At 41.6% G+C, this 13,737-nt stretch overlaps 1 protein-coding gene across 18 annotated transcripts in view; it reads left to right on the forward strand.

Annotated features, from left to right (window-relative positions):
• Positions 1 to 606: 606 nt before the first annotated feature.
• Positions 607 to 13,737, forward strand: part of LYPD6B (LY6/PLAUR domain containing 6B) — a 164,105-nt gene continuing 150,974 nt past the window's right edge. For 16 of the 18 annotated variants that reach the window (XM_087435160.1, XM_087435162.1, XM_087435163.1 and 13 more), the window contains exon 1: positions 3,702 to 3,866. The gene's annotated coding sequence lies outside the window, so the exon portion shown is untranslated. Of the gene's footprint in view, positions 679 to 3,701; positions 3,867 to 13,737 lie in introns of those variants that run through there. The other 2 variants (XM_087435172.1, XM_087435164.1) reach the window with 2 other exon arrangements.

Here is a 13,737-nt window from a genome sequence, read left to right on the forward strand (position 1 = left end):
GGTTTGTTCACGGCTCTGGTGATCCAACAGAGGACTTGCGAGGTTTCTGCGGGGCCTGGGGCTTACAGTCTAGAGGTGGGGAGGACATCATTATCTGAAATGATCTTATTTATAGCTGAAAGCCCTTATTAAAAAGGGGGAGAATCATTTGAAGGGTGGGTGAGGTGGGGATGGGTGGGGCGGAAAGGTCGGAAAGGCCTGAGTTCTTCCAGTTCTGAACTAACTTGCTCTTTGGTCCTATCATGTTCACCCGGGGGGTCTAGGTCCTCGGTTTCTACATCCCACAAAGAAAGGGGTTGGCGTCTCCCCCTCCTCGGGCTCGGTGGAAACTGGCTCCATGCCCCGTGCTCCATTTCCTGAGCGGGCCAGGCTGGGGGGAAACAGGCCGGAGTCGGCTCCCCGCCGCCTGCAGAGCACCAACCGTCCCAGGTGTCACCTATTGACGCGGCCGCCCGGGTCTCCCTTCCACCCCGCGGAGGATCCCGAGGAGTCGCAGAGGAGCCCGAGCCCGGGGCCGCTGGCTGGCGGGAGGGGCCCACCTGTCCCGGCCCGGCCCCCTCCCGGGCGCCCCAGGGGGCTCGGGGCGGGCAGCAGCCGCGCCCCGCCCCGCCCCGCGCGGCCGCAGCCAGCGCCGGCCGGGCAGGAGCGCCGAGAGGCCCGGCGGCCGCGGGCGCGCAGGTGAGCGGCGGCGCGGCGGGCTGGGGGCGGCGGGCGGCTGGGGACCGTGGACCCCGCGCCCCGGCCCTGGGGGCCGCGCGGCTGAGGCTGGCCATGCGGGGCGCCCCCGCCCGGCGCGCCCGGGCAGCGGGGGCCGCGGCGCAGCGGAGGGGCCGGGGTCCGGTCGCCGCCCCGGGGCCAACAACTGCCAACATCTGGGGCAGGAGCCGGGGCGGGGGCTGCGTGCTCTGTAAGTGCCCAGAGCGCCGCGGAGGCACCGTTTCTGTGGCGCTGGTGGGAGGAGAAGAGAGGCTGGGGGCCGGACTGCGGGGTGAGAACGCGGAGCTAGGGGCGCGGGGTTCAAGGCGGATGGAGGAGCCGAGAGCGAGCTCCCGCCTCTCCCTCTGCGGCGTTTCGCTTGGCGCCCGCGCAGGAGCCGCTGCTCGCACAGCCCAGCTTTTTACTTTTGGTGTTGAATAAATGATCTGCACATGGGTTAGTTACCTGGGGCTTCCAAAAAGCTGAAAATGCGAGGCTGCCTGACTCCAGGGGCCTTAGGTTGTAAGGCTGCAGGGCTGTGTGCCCTGGGTCGTGATGGGAGTGGAGGTGGAGGGGTGTTGTCCATCCCCCAGGGCCTGGCGGTCAGAGTGAGAAAGTGGAGCAAGTCTAGAATGGTGTTTAAATTCTAGTCACTAGCTGCGTGACCTTGAGCAAGTTACTTAACTTCGCTGATCCTGTTTCCTCAAAGGTAAAATGGGTATTATAATCATTACAACAGCCTTAAATTATATGTTCGTAAAATGCATAGCACAATGCTTGATGAAAGTTTTCTGCATTTTTTTTTCTCTGTGTTAATATAACACTTCATGCCTCCAAGAGCCTCATACGTTTCTGGATAGAAGAGAGATCCAGGAGGCTCAGATTAGCCTCCTTTAGGAGGAAACCGTGGTGGTGGCCGTGGTGTGTGTTTTCAGCAGTGGGTGGGCATTCTTGACCACTCTGACTTGTTCATGGCCAGGCCTCCCCCAAGCTGTCTTACTTGCTGACACCATCCTGGAAGCCAAGATTGAGAGGTGCCAGGGCACAGGCCCTGTAGACAGAAGGGGTGTTATCAGGCTGCTCTCATCATTGCTGACTGTGTTTGTCAGAATTGTTTTCTTTGGGTTGGATTTTGGTCGCTTGAAAATTGCCTTATGCAATATAGGAGTTGATTAGGTCACATAAATGTAATGGCTGAGGTTTAGCTTCAGGCATAGCTAGACCTGGGGGCTCATAAAGTTGCAGGGCTTGTTCTCTCTTATATATCTTGACTCTTTTTCCCTCTGGTGACTGGTTCTTAGTATGCAGTGATAAACAGCACTAGCACCTTCAGGTTTATCTGCTCCTTCAGAGAGAGGAGGTGGGGAGAGTTTTTCTCTTCTTCCATCTCCTCCATTCTAGAGCAAATCCTATGGATATACGAGACCAAAGTGGGGATAAGCCATCTCAGTGGACGGGGAGTGGGTTTCCGTGATAGGAGTGGGTACTTTACCCAGATGCCAGCAGTGCCTGGGGGGGTTAGTTCAGCCACTGTGGTAGACAGTCCCACCCCAGCTGCCAGAGATTGGGGAGGGTCACTTCCCATTGAGAAGTCTGCATTCTGGGCAGACAAAAATAGGACATGTCCATTGCACTATCTCTGCCTTTGCTCACCACCACCTAAAGGAAGTCTATAGTAGAGTGTAGACAGTCTGGGTGTCATAACTCTGTCAGTCGTCAAGTCTTTATCCAATGCATGGAAGGCATCCTGCATGTTCATTCTTTCATTCAACATTTAATAAATGCCCACCATATGGCAGGACGTCTGTTACGGGTGAAATGCTTGCTTTTGAGAAACTCACAGTCTAGTTGGAAGATGTGCAGATAACAGTGCCTGGGACTGTTTAACTGTCTGGGGATATAGTGAAGATTTCCCAGGGAAGCTACAGTTGACCTCTAAATTGGAGGTGAGTAGGGCTGCTCTGGGAGAAAACTAGAGTTGGAGGGAGTTCCCAAGCCCTGTGGTAGGATATGAGTTAGGGTACTTTCTGTTGTAAGTAACATTATTTAGGTTACGTTACAGTCTTGCTTAAGAAGTCTGGAGGTAAGGTGGTTCAAACTGGTCACAGCTCTAGGTTGGCTTCTTGAAGATTCTTTTGATTTTCCCTGCCCTGCCACAGGGTGTCTGGAGCTCCATCAGGTCTTCACATGATAATGTCCAAAACAGAAAGGGAGGGACAGGGCTTGCTTCTCAGTGCTTCTCTTGATAACAAAGGATAAAATTCCCCAGAGGTTCCCTGTGTGTTTGGCCAGGTGCCATTAGCCAAAATGGTCACATGTCCACCCTAAACCAGTCACTGGCAAAGGAGAAGAGGGTGGCTATGATTGTTTTGGCCAAGCAATCTTCTAGAGCTGGGGGAGGGCCCACCTTCCCTGAGCACATCGATGCCCCATATCTGAACAAACTCAGCAGTCTGTTAGCAAGGAAGAAAGTGAGACTGCCTGTCGGGCTGTTAGGTAGGCAGTCAGCCGTGTCTCACACAGGTGGTGACAGATGATGAAAGGCATGGCCTATATGGGTAGTGAGGAGAAGTTGAGTACAATAGGAGGAGGGTAGGGTGTGGCTGAGGGGAGGAAAGGAGCTGAGGTGGGAGATACAGGTAGAGACAGAAGTACCTGTGTTAGATACCGCTCTGGGTATCACTAAGAAGCATGCATCTTGGTTTCATTCCTCAAAGAACTTCCACTCAAAACCTGGAAAAGTTTTTCTGAGTTTTTCATCCTCTCATTAGTAACGGCAACAGTGGCCCACTCTGTGGTGGTCACTCTGTCGGTGTGATTAGAGTGGAGGAGTTTAGGGAGGGGCCGTGTGTGGTTTGAAAAAGCCTCACAGATGGCTCTGCTGTGCCTCCCACTCCCCACCTGTCCCCAGCACCTCCTGTCACTGTCTCCCATGCCCCCTCTTGAGGACTACTTGCTTGTTCTAAATCATGTCTTCAGTATTATTACCTGTGTTCAAACTAACAGGCTGGGACGTGGTGAAGATGCAGTTAGTGGTAGATCCTGGACTAGAAAACAGTTCACCTGACAAGAGGTCCAGTGGGTGAATATCCGTGGTTGTGTTCAGTAGGAAACCAGCCTCTACTCTGCTGCTTTTAAATCCTTGAGCCTGTTTTCATTTGAAGTATGAGGTGAGTTCTGCTTCCTGTTTCCATTTGATGTGGTGGATATTGGTGGACATTTGGAGTTAGATTGGGCAACCAAGGATGCTACTCTTCATGATTCCCCATCCTCAATATCTAGGTAGCACAGAAATTGGCAAAAAGACCTGGTCACTAATCCTGGAAGAAAGGAGGGAGTGGAAGGCAGCATAGTTTGTTGTTTCCGTCAGCAGTACTGCCATGAGCTGGCCAGGATCACTGGAAGAATGTGAGGGAATGAGGTAGAGAGATGCCTTGGGCAGTCAGTCATTTGACAGATATTTCTTGAGCATCTACTATGTGCCAGACACTGTTCTGGGACACAAGAAAGACAAAGTCTCTGTTCTCATGGAGCTTACAATCTACTGGAAGGAGATGTATGTATGTTTTATCTCATATGTCAGATGATGAGAAATACTATAGTGAAAAATAAAATAAGTTAAGAGAAGAATGCAGTAGTTGGAAACAAGCTGGGCCTAGTGCTGGAAATCTTCAAGGTTTATCCTCTCTCTGGTTTCCAGTAGAGACATGTGGCCTGAACATGTATGGTATTGGGCAAAAAAAAAAAAAGACGTTCACTTGGAAGAAGAAAGTTACGTATTGAATAACTTGATCTTAAAGGATTTCTTTCATGCAGAATCTCTTTGTTTGTTATACCTCACATTGTTCTCAAACATGATTTACAATAACTTACAAACCATGGTACCAGGTGATGAGAAATAAGTAAAGAAATATGAGCAAAGGGAAAATAAGGCTCATTTCTTTCATTGTTGTGTTCCTGAATTGTTTAATTTGGTAACAGGGGAAGAAGGAAGTATGGTGATTAAAAATGTGGCGATTCAGGGTTCATTATTTAAAAAGTGAGAAAATAATTTTTGATGCCTCAGAAAGTTATAACTTTTTTTAGGTGTTTAAAGAGCCAATTTTATTTGATAGGGAAGATAGTCTCATTACTAAAGATGTATATGAAATTTATCTCCTGAGTTCAAAGAAAACTAAAATTTTTTTTTTCTTTTTAGATCAATATAAAGTGCATCAAAAGTAAACAGAGATCAAAAGTCTAATTCCAGGGTCAAATAATATGGTACAAATGAAAATTGGTGACAAGTTATATTTGGACCCATAACTGACTGGGAAAAATATACAAATTCAAATAAAAATTTACAGCATAGAAGTGCTATGCAGATTTTGATTACCTATTTTTATTGGGTTGTTTGTTTTCTTATTGTTGAGTTTTGAGAGTTCTTTACATAATCTGGATATACGTCCTTTGTCAGAAATGTGATTTGCAAATAACTTCTCCCAGTCTGTGATTTATCTTTTATTCTCATAACAGTGTCTTTCTCAGGGCAAAATTTTTTTTAACTTTGATAAAGCAATTTATTAATCTTTTTGTGGATCAAAGTTTTGTTGTTTTATCCAATAATTCTTTGTCTAACCAAAAATCTTGAAAATTTTCTATGTTTTATTCTAGAAGTTTTCTAGTTTTATGATTTACACTTAGGTCTTTGATCCATTTTGGGTTAATTTTTGTATAAGATGTAAAGTATGAGTCAAGGAAATTCTTTTTTTTTTGGCTTGTGAAGTCCGGTTGTTCCAGCATCATTTCTTGAAAAGACTATCCTTTCCCTATTGAATTGTCTTACTCTTGTTGAAAATCAATTGGCCATAAATGTAAGGGTTTATTTCTGGACTCTCAGTTCTATTCCTTTGATCTATATGCCTACTTTGTGCTAACACAACACTGTCTTGATTATTGTGACTTTATAATAAGTATTGAAAGCAGGTAGTATAATTCCTCTAACTTTATTCTTTTTCAGAATTGTTATGGCTCTTCTATTTGCTTTGCCTTTCCATGTAAATTGTGGAATCAGCTTGTCAATACCTACAAAAAATCCCGCTGGGATTTTCAGTGGGACTGCATTGAATCTGTAGATTAATTTATGAAGAATTGATATCTTTACAATATTGAGTCTTCCAATTCATGAACACCATGTATCTTCTCTCTCCATTTATGTAAGTCTTTTTTGATTTTTCTATCGGCATTCTGTAGTTTTCAGGATATAGATCAGGCACATGTTTTGTTAGCTTCGGACTTAAGTATTTCATTTTTGGGGTTGCTATTGATGCTAGTATATAGAAATACAATTGACTTTTGTATATTGACATAATATTCTGTTACCTTGCTAAAGTCGCTTATTTATTTCTTCTGGGAGCTTTATTGGTAGAATCTTTGGGATTTTTTACATAGACAATCATGTCATCTGTGAATAAAGGCACTTTTATTTCTTCCTTTGCAATCTGGATGCCTCTTCTTTGTTTGTTTGTTTCTTTTTTTCTTTGCCTTATTGCACTGCCTAAGAATTTCAGTACAGTTTTGAGTAGGAGTGGTGAGAGAATATCCTTGCCTTGCTTCTTATCATAAGGGGGAAACAATCAATCTTTCACTATTAAGTATGATGTTAGCTGAGGTTTTTTGTAGATGCCCCATGACATTAAGGAATTTCCCTTGTATTCCTAGTTTACTGAGAGTTTTTGTTATGGATAGATGTTGATTTTTTTTTTTTGAGGAAGATTGACCCTGAGCTAACGTCTGTTGCCAATCTTCCTCCCTTTTTCTCCCCAAAGCCCCAGCAGATAATTGTGTGTCATAGCTGTACATCCTTCTAGTTGCTCTATGTGGGACGCTGCCTCAGCATGGCTTGGTGAGCGGTGCATAGGTCTGCTCCCAGGATCCAAACTGGTGAACCCTGGGCCACTGAAGTGGAGCACACAAACTTAACTCCTATGCCACCAGGCTGGCCCCGGATAGATTTTCAATTTTGTTGAGTTCTTTTTCTCCATCTTTTGACAGGATCATGTGATTTTTCTTCATATTTTATATGGCTAATTAAACTGATTGATTTTCAAATGTTGAACCTACCTTGTATGCCTGGGATAAACCCCACTTGGTTTTGGTATATTTTTGGAAGAGACTGTGTAGGATTGGTATTATTTCTTCAATATTTGATAGAATTCATTAGTGAAACCAATTTGTCCTAGAGTTTTCTTCGATGGAAGGTTTTTTTTAATTTTTATTTATTTTATTTTTTTCCCCCAAAGCCCCAGTAGATAGTTGTGTGTCATAGCTGCACATCCTTCTAGTTGCTGCATGTGGGATGCAGCCTCAGCGTGGCTGGACAAGCGGGGCGTCAGTGCGCGCCCGGGATCTGAACCCCGGGCCGCCAGCAGCGGAGCGCGCGCACTTAACCGCCAAGCCACAGGGCCAGCCCAGGAAGGTTTTTAACTGCAAATTTTATTTCTTTAATAGATAAAGGACAATTCAGGTTACCTGTTTCTTCTTAATAAGCTTTGTAGTTTATGTTTGGTAGTTTATGTTTTTCAAAGAATTGGTCTACTTCACCAAGTTGTCAGGTCTATGGATATAGAATTTTTTGTGGTATTCTCATATTATCTATTTCATGTCTGTGGGGTATATAGTGATGTTCTCTCTTTCCTGATTTTGGCAATTTGCATCTTCAATCTTTTTCTTACTTAGTCTGTCTAGAAGTTTGTCAATTTTATTGATCTTTTCAAAGATCCAGATTTTGGTTTCATTAATTTTGTCTATTATTTTTCTATTTTCAATTTTATTGATTACTATTTTTATCTTTATTATTTCCTTCCTTCCCCTTGCTTTGGGTTTAATTTGCTCTCCTATTTTCTTAAGGGGTAAGCTTATATTACTGATCTGAGATTTTTCTTCTGTTTTAATATAAGCATTTAATGCTATAAATTTCCCTCTAACCACTGGTTTAGCTGCATTCCACAATTTTGATATGTGTATTTTCATTTTCATTTATTTAAAATTTCCCTTGAGACTTCCTCTTGACCCATGTGTTATTTCAAAGTACGCCATTTAATTTTCAAGTATTTGGGAATTTCCCAGAAATCTTTTTGTTATTGATTTCTAGTTTAATTCTATTACTATCCCACAATATAATTTGCATGATTTCTGTTCTTTTAAATTTGTTCACGTTTGTTTTATGACCAAGAATATGATCTAGCTTGGTAAATGTTCAATGTGCACTTGAAAAGAATGTGTATTCTGCTATTGTTGGGTAGAATGTGTTGGAAATATTAGGTCAAGTTGTTTGATAGGGTTTTTCAGGTCTTCTGTGTCCTTATTTTCTTCTATTTATTTTATCAATAACAGAGAGAAACATTAGAGTCTCCAGCTACAGTTATATGTTTTTCTATTTCTGCATTCAGTTCTATCACTTTTTGCTTCATGTATTTTGACCATCTGTTCTTAAGTGCATACACATTTAGGATTGTTATGTCCTCTTGGAGAATTGATCTCTTTCTTGTTGTGTAATATTCCTCTTTATCCCTGTTAATATTCCTTGTTTTGGAGTCTACTTTGGGTGTTAATAGTATAGCTACTCCAGCTTTCTTTTGGTTAGTGTTTGCATCCTATATCTTTTTCTGTTCTTTTACTTTTAACCTACCTATGTCTGTATATTTAAGGTGGGTTTTTTTGTAGACCTCATATAGTTGGGTCTTACTTTTTTTAACCAACCTGACAATATCTGTTTTTTAATTGGTGTGTTAGATCATTCACATTTACTATGATATTCACATGGCTTAATTAAAATCTACCATCTTGGTAGCTCTTTTCTATTTGTTGCATTAGTTCTTTTTTTTGTTTTTGTTTTTTTCTTATTACTTGCATTTTTTATGATTCCTTTTTATCTCCACTATGGACTTTTTCTTTATGTTTATTTAACATTTTTAGTGATATATATATATATATAAATTAATATATTAATCAGAATCAACTTTCAGAAATAACACATGGGTCAAGAAGTCATCTCAAGGGAATGTTTCATGTGTGGTTTAAGGACTTTCAGTAGTATGTTCCCAGTCCTTTTCTTTCTATCCTTTGTGTTATTGTTATTATCATTTTTCTTTTGCATAGGCTGTAAACAAAACATTGCTGCTATTTTTGCTTTAGACGATAGGTCAACAAAATTTTCTTGTAAAGGGACAAAAAGTAAATATTTTAGGCTTTGAGGCCACATATGGTGTCTGTTGCATATTCTTCTTCTTTTTTTAAGCAACACTTTAAAAATATAGAAACCATTCTCAGTTCATAAATCATACTGAAACAGATTATGGGCTGGATTTGGCTTGCAGGCCATAATTTGCTGACTTTTGCTTTAAGCATTCAGTTATCTTTTATAGCAATAAAAAATAAGAAAAAGGTGAATTTTATTTGGCTTTCATTTATTCCATTTCCAGCACTCTTCATTTCTCTGTGTAGATCCACGTTTCTGTGTGGCATTGTATTCCTTCTGCCTGAAAAACTTCATTTAGCATTTCTTGTAGTGTAGGTCTCCTGGCACTGAATTCTCTCAGTTTTTGTTTGCTATGACAGTCCTTATTTCTCCTTCATTGTTGAAAGATATCTTCATTGGGTATAGAATTCTGGGTTGACAGTTTTTTTCTTTCAGCACTTTAAAGATGTTGCTTCATTTTCTTCTTACTCGCATGCCTTCTGACAAGATGTCTTCTATAATTCTTTTCTTTGTTCCTTTGTATTTAATGTTTTATTTTTCTCCCACTGCATTCAAGATTTTCTTTTTGTGCTGTTGGAATATGATATGCCTAAGGGTGTGGGGGTGTGTGCGTGCAGGCACACGCATGCATGTGCTTAATATTTATCCTGCTTGTCGTTCTTGAGCTTCCTGGATCTGTGGTTTGGTATCTGTCATTAATTTTAGCAAATTCTCAGCAATTCTTCAAGTATTCTTCTGCCCCATTCTCTTTCTTTTCTCCTTCTGACATTTTGATTATAGTTAGGTTAGAATTTTTGGTATTGTTCCACAGTTGTTGGACACTTCTTTTGTTTCATTCTTTTTTCTTCTTCTTGTTTTAGTTTGGGTAATTTGTATTTACCTATTTTCAAGTTCACTGATTCTTTCCTTGGCTGTGTCAAATCAGAAGAATGCCTGTTGAAAGAATTCTTCATTTCTGTTACTATGTTTAGCCTTTCAAGCATTTCTATTTCATTCTCTCTTATAGTTTCCATCTTTCTGTTAAAATTATACATTTGATCTTTCATGTTGTTCACCCTTTCCATTAGGGTCTTTTACAATTAATTATTATTTTAAATTTTGTGTCTAATAGCTTCAACGTCTGTGTCATATCTGAGTCTGGTTCTGTTAATTGCTATGTCTTTTCACAGTGTTGTTTTTTCTTGCTTTTTGTGCCCTATAATGTTTTGTTGAGAACTAGATATCTTGTGTAGGACTTTAGAGACTGAGATAAATAGTTTTTATGCCTGGAAATGGGCATATCTTTCTATTTCTACTAGGCCTTTAGTGTGTATAATTGATCAGTCTACTCAGGAGTTGAACTGGATTTGAGGTTTGTTGTTGGTATAGTTATCCTAGTACACCATAGAATTCAAATTCCTCTTGTAATATTTTGAGTTTAAAGTGGGGCTAGTTTGCTGAAGAGCCTTTCTCAATGTCTGTTTCATTGTCAGCCTTAGGTTTTCTTTTGCACTGTGCCTCAGAGTGGCTTATCTCCATATCTCCATGTTCTTTCAACTCTCCCAACAGTATTCTATTGTTACTTCTTACTTGATGCTTGTTAGCCAGTGTCCAGGTGCATCTGCCTCAGGTAAACAAGTGCTCATGTCTTGTCCCTTCCTGCAGATGCCTTGTTCTTAGATTTTGGGCTGCTTTGTTCCTCTGTGACCTTAGCTGTCTAATGGACTCAAGAATGTTATGAACTTGCAGTTTATCTGGCTTTTTATTTGTTGTAAGTGTGGGAGGATCCTCTTTTCAGCTCTTTACACCTTGAGCAGAAATCAAAAGGCTTGATTTGATGTTTTCTAGCTCTTTCTTTTTGTGATCTTCATGTAAAATCCTGGTACTGTTTTCCTTTCCTCTGTGCCTTATAAAATGTCATTTGTGCATATAAATCAGTAATTCTCAACTCTTCCTTGGGAACATTAAACCAAATGCAAATCTTGGGCCCCAGTGTTTCAATTGATATATGTTGACATGGGTAGCTTTTAAAAGCTCCCCAGATGATTCTGATGTACATCTAGGTTGAGAACCCCTGGTCTAAGTATCACTGACAACTTTTCATTTCACAGAGGTGCTATTCCAATATTAACACCCACATGAAATTTCAGGCAGTATACATTCACCCTTGTGACTGGTTTCCCTGCTAAGTGTGCCTTCAGTGGTAGTTTACTGCCTGTGATCTAGACTGATATAGTCTCATAGAATGGAGAGGAAACTTAGAGTTCTTCTTTAACTTTCTACTACTTACAGGAATACCCTCATGACAATCTGTGGTTTTGGTGGTGCTTGTAGTCTTTCGGAGGCTGGAAACTCTCTCCAATTCAAAATAATGCACCCCATTGTGAGATAGTTTTACTTGTTAGAGGTGTTTTATTTCTGTTGAATTGAAATGTGTCCTTCTATAATCTACCAAATACTTTGTGTAATTCATAGCCTTGCAAACTGTTTTGAAAGAAATCCGCTTGCCTGACCCAGTGCGCATGCATGTGCTCATGGGTGCACGTGCGCACGCGCGCACACACACACACACACACACACTCATACCCATGACAAGCATTTTATGAAACAGCACTTACTATGTCTTGTACCTCTAAATTTATTTCATGACCCAACAATGGGTTGTTTTTTGCAATATGGAAAATGCTTATCCAGCCCATCTTCCACTAGACAAGCTTTCAAAGGTTTCAAGACAGCTCTCTTGGCATCTCAAAGTTTTCTTGTGCCTTGTGTAACGCTGGTTCCTTCAGCTGTGTTTCTGCTTCCTCACTGCCCTGACCAGTGTCATGCACTAGATGAGCTTCAGTGTGTGGTGTCCTCCACATGTGAATGGTCTAGTCCAGAGGCCAGGGCTCTGCACATGGGCAGATCACTTCAGGGTAGAGGAAGCGTTCCTTGTGTTTAACTAGACACCATTTCTAGTCATGTGGCCCCAATTCAAGGGGATATAAATTGGAGCCATCTCTTGAGAAACATTGTTGATGGCTTTTCTTTGTAATTTTTCTGTGTCCTCCCACTTTATTCATATTAATAACACATTATCCTAATTAGCTGTGTATGCATCTTTATTTTCCAAGAGACTGTGAACTGTTTAGATGTCAAGAAGAATATTTTGTTCTTTTTCTCCATGATGATCAGCACAACAAAATTAATTTGTCAAATTAATCTTAGAAAACTATGTTCCCAATCAAGACACTTTGGCCTGTTAGCACCATTGCTTTGCTAACAGTTGTGCTACCAACCTTATCTTTACTTGTCAACACAGGGCGTGATAGCCCTGTATTTACTTTGGGTGATAGACAAACTGGGTAATCTAGATGAACTTGTCACCTTAGTACTCATGCATGGTGCTGAGTGAGATGACCAATATTTCACAACTTATGGCCTTTTTAGGGACACATGACTTGCAAGATGAATGGAATGAGTTGTATAGTGGGTAAGTGCTCTTAGAGGTCACAGATGAGAGAAAGGTCACACAGGTGGTCAAGAAAGACTTGATTTGGTCCTTGAAGGTAAGCATCAGACATATGGAGTGGAAAGTATTTGGGAGTGGGGAGGATTTGGAAGGAGAAGAAAGCTATTTTAGTAGTCTCCCGAGTTCTGGTATCTCTGCTTTCTCTGGGAGTGACTTGGATCCATAGAATCTGAGAGAAACTGTAGGTGAGTTCCAGAGGGAAATCTAATTTGAATGGTTTCTATAGCAAGGATGGACATCCACAGAAGGCAATAGGCTCAGCTCCCCTCAGCCCCTCCTGCCATGTCTGAGTCTGCAGAGGCTCTGACTCTGACATGTGTTGTTTGTGTGTTGTGGAAGCTACTTCTTGTCATAGCGGGTTCAGCTTGCCAGGGACCATTTCAGGGCTGGGAGCTCTAGCTCTGCCCGTTGGTTCTGTCAAGTTTTAGAGCAACCATCCATAGCCCTGACGTAATTTTTTCTACTTTCTCTTCTCAGGGGGCTCTTAAACAGATGTATTATTAAGAAACATACATTCTTAAAGTGTGCTACAGCTACCACTCTTCATGGTTCACTTCATCTGTGAGACATTCTTCTGAGTATTCTTGTTCGTAGTGAAACAGTGACCCATCAAAAATTGCATAAAAGCCAGATATTATATCGTTGGTGTCTTATAGAAAACATCTCATTCATTTTGGGACTATTTTGCTATGGTAGAAAATAGGGGTGGAAGTACATTATGAAAAAGATAGGCACTGTGTGTGTGTATTATTTGTCCCTAAGCAAGGTGTAGGGACCACTGTTCTTAAGCAACTACAAAGATAGTTAGAACAAAGATGGGGGCTGTGAGTGCCACACTACAGGGTAGATATTAATGTTGCTGAGAAGCATACATCATTCATTTCTCTTAGAATCTAGTGCCAGGATAGTGGTTTATCTTCTGAGAAGAACTGATAAATCAAACAGTGGAGACCTATATAATTCTTTGTATTTCTCTTTTTGCTTTGGCAACCAGGAAGCCTAGAGCTAAATATAAAAATATTCAACTATAGTGATAATTTTATTTATTTATTTATTTATTTCCCCCCAAAGCCCCAGTAGATAGTTGTGTGTCATAGCTGCACATCCTTCTAGTTGCTGTATGTGGGACATGGCCTCAGCATGGCCGGAGAAGCAGTGCGTCCGTGCGCGCCCGGGATCCGAACCTGGGCTGCCAGCAGCGGAGTGCGCACACTTAACTGCTAAGCCACGGGGCCGGCCCAATATAGTGATAATTTTATTTCAGGGTCTACATACAAAGATTTCCTATCTCAAATCATGATTTCATCTT

This window comes from Ceratotherium simum, chromosome 9, assembly GCF_057802395.1.
Source record: "Ceratotherium simum simum isolate JZ-2026a chromosome 9, ASM5780239v1, whole genome shotgun sequence".
In the NCBI taxonomy this organism is placed as follows: Eukaryota; Metazoa; Chordata; class Mammalia; order Perissodactyla; family Rhinocerotidae; genus Ceratotherium; species Ceratotherium simum.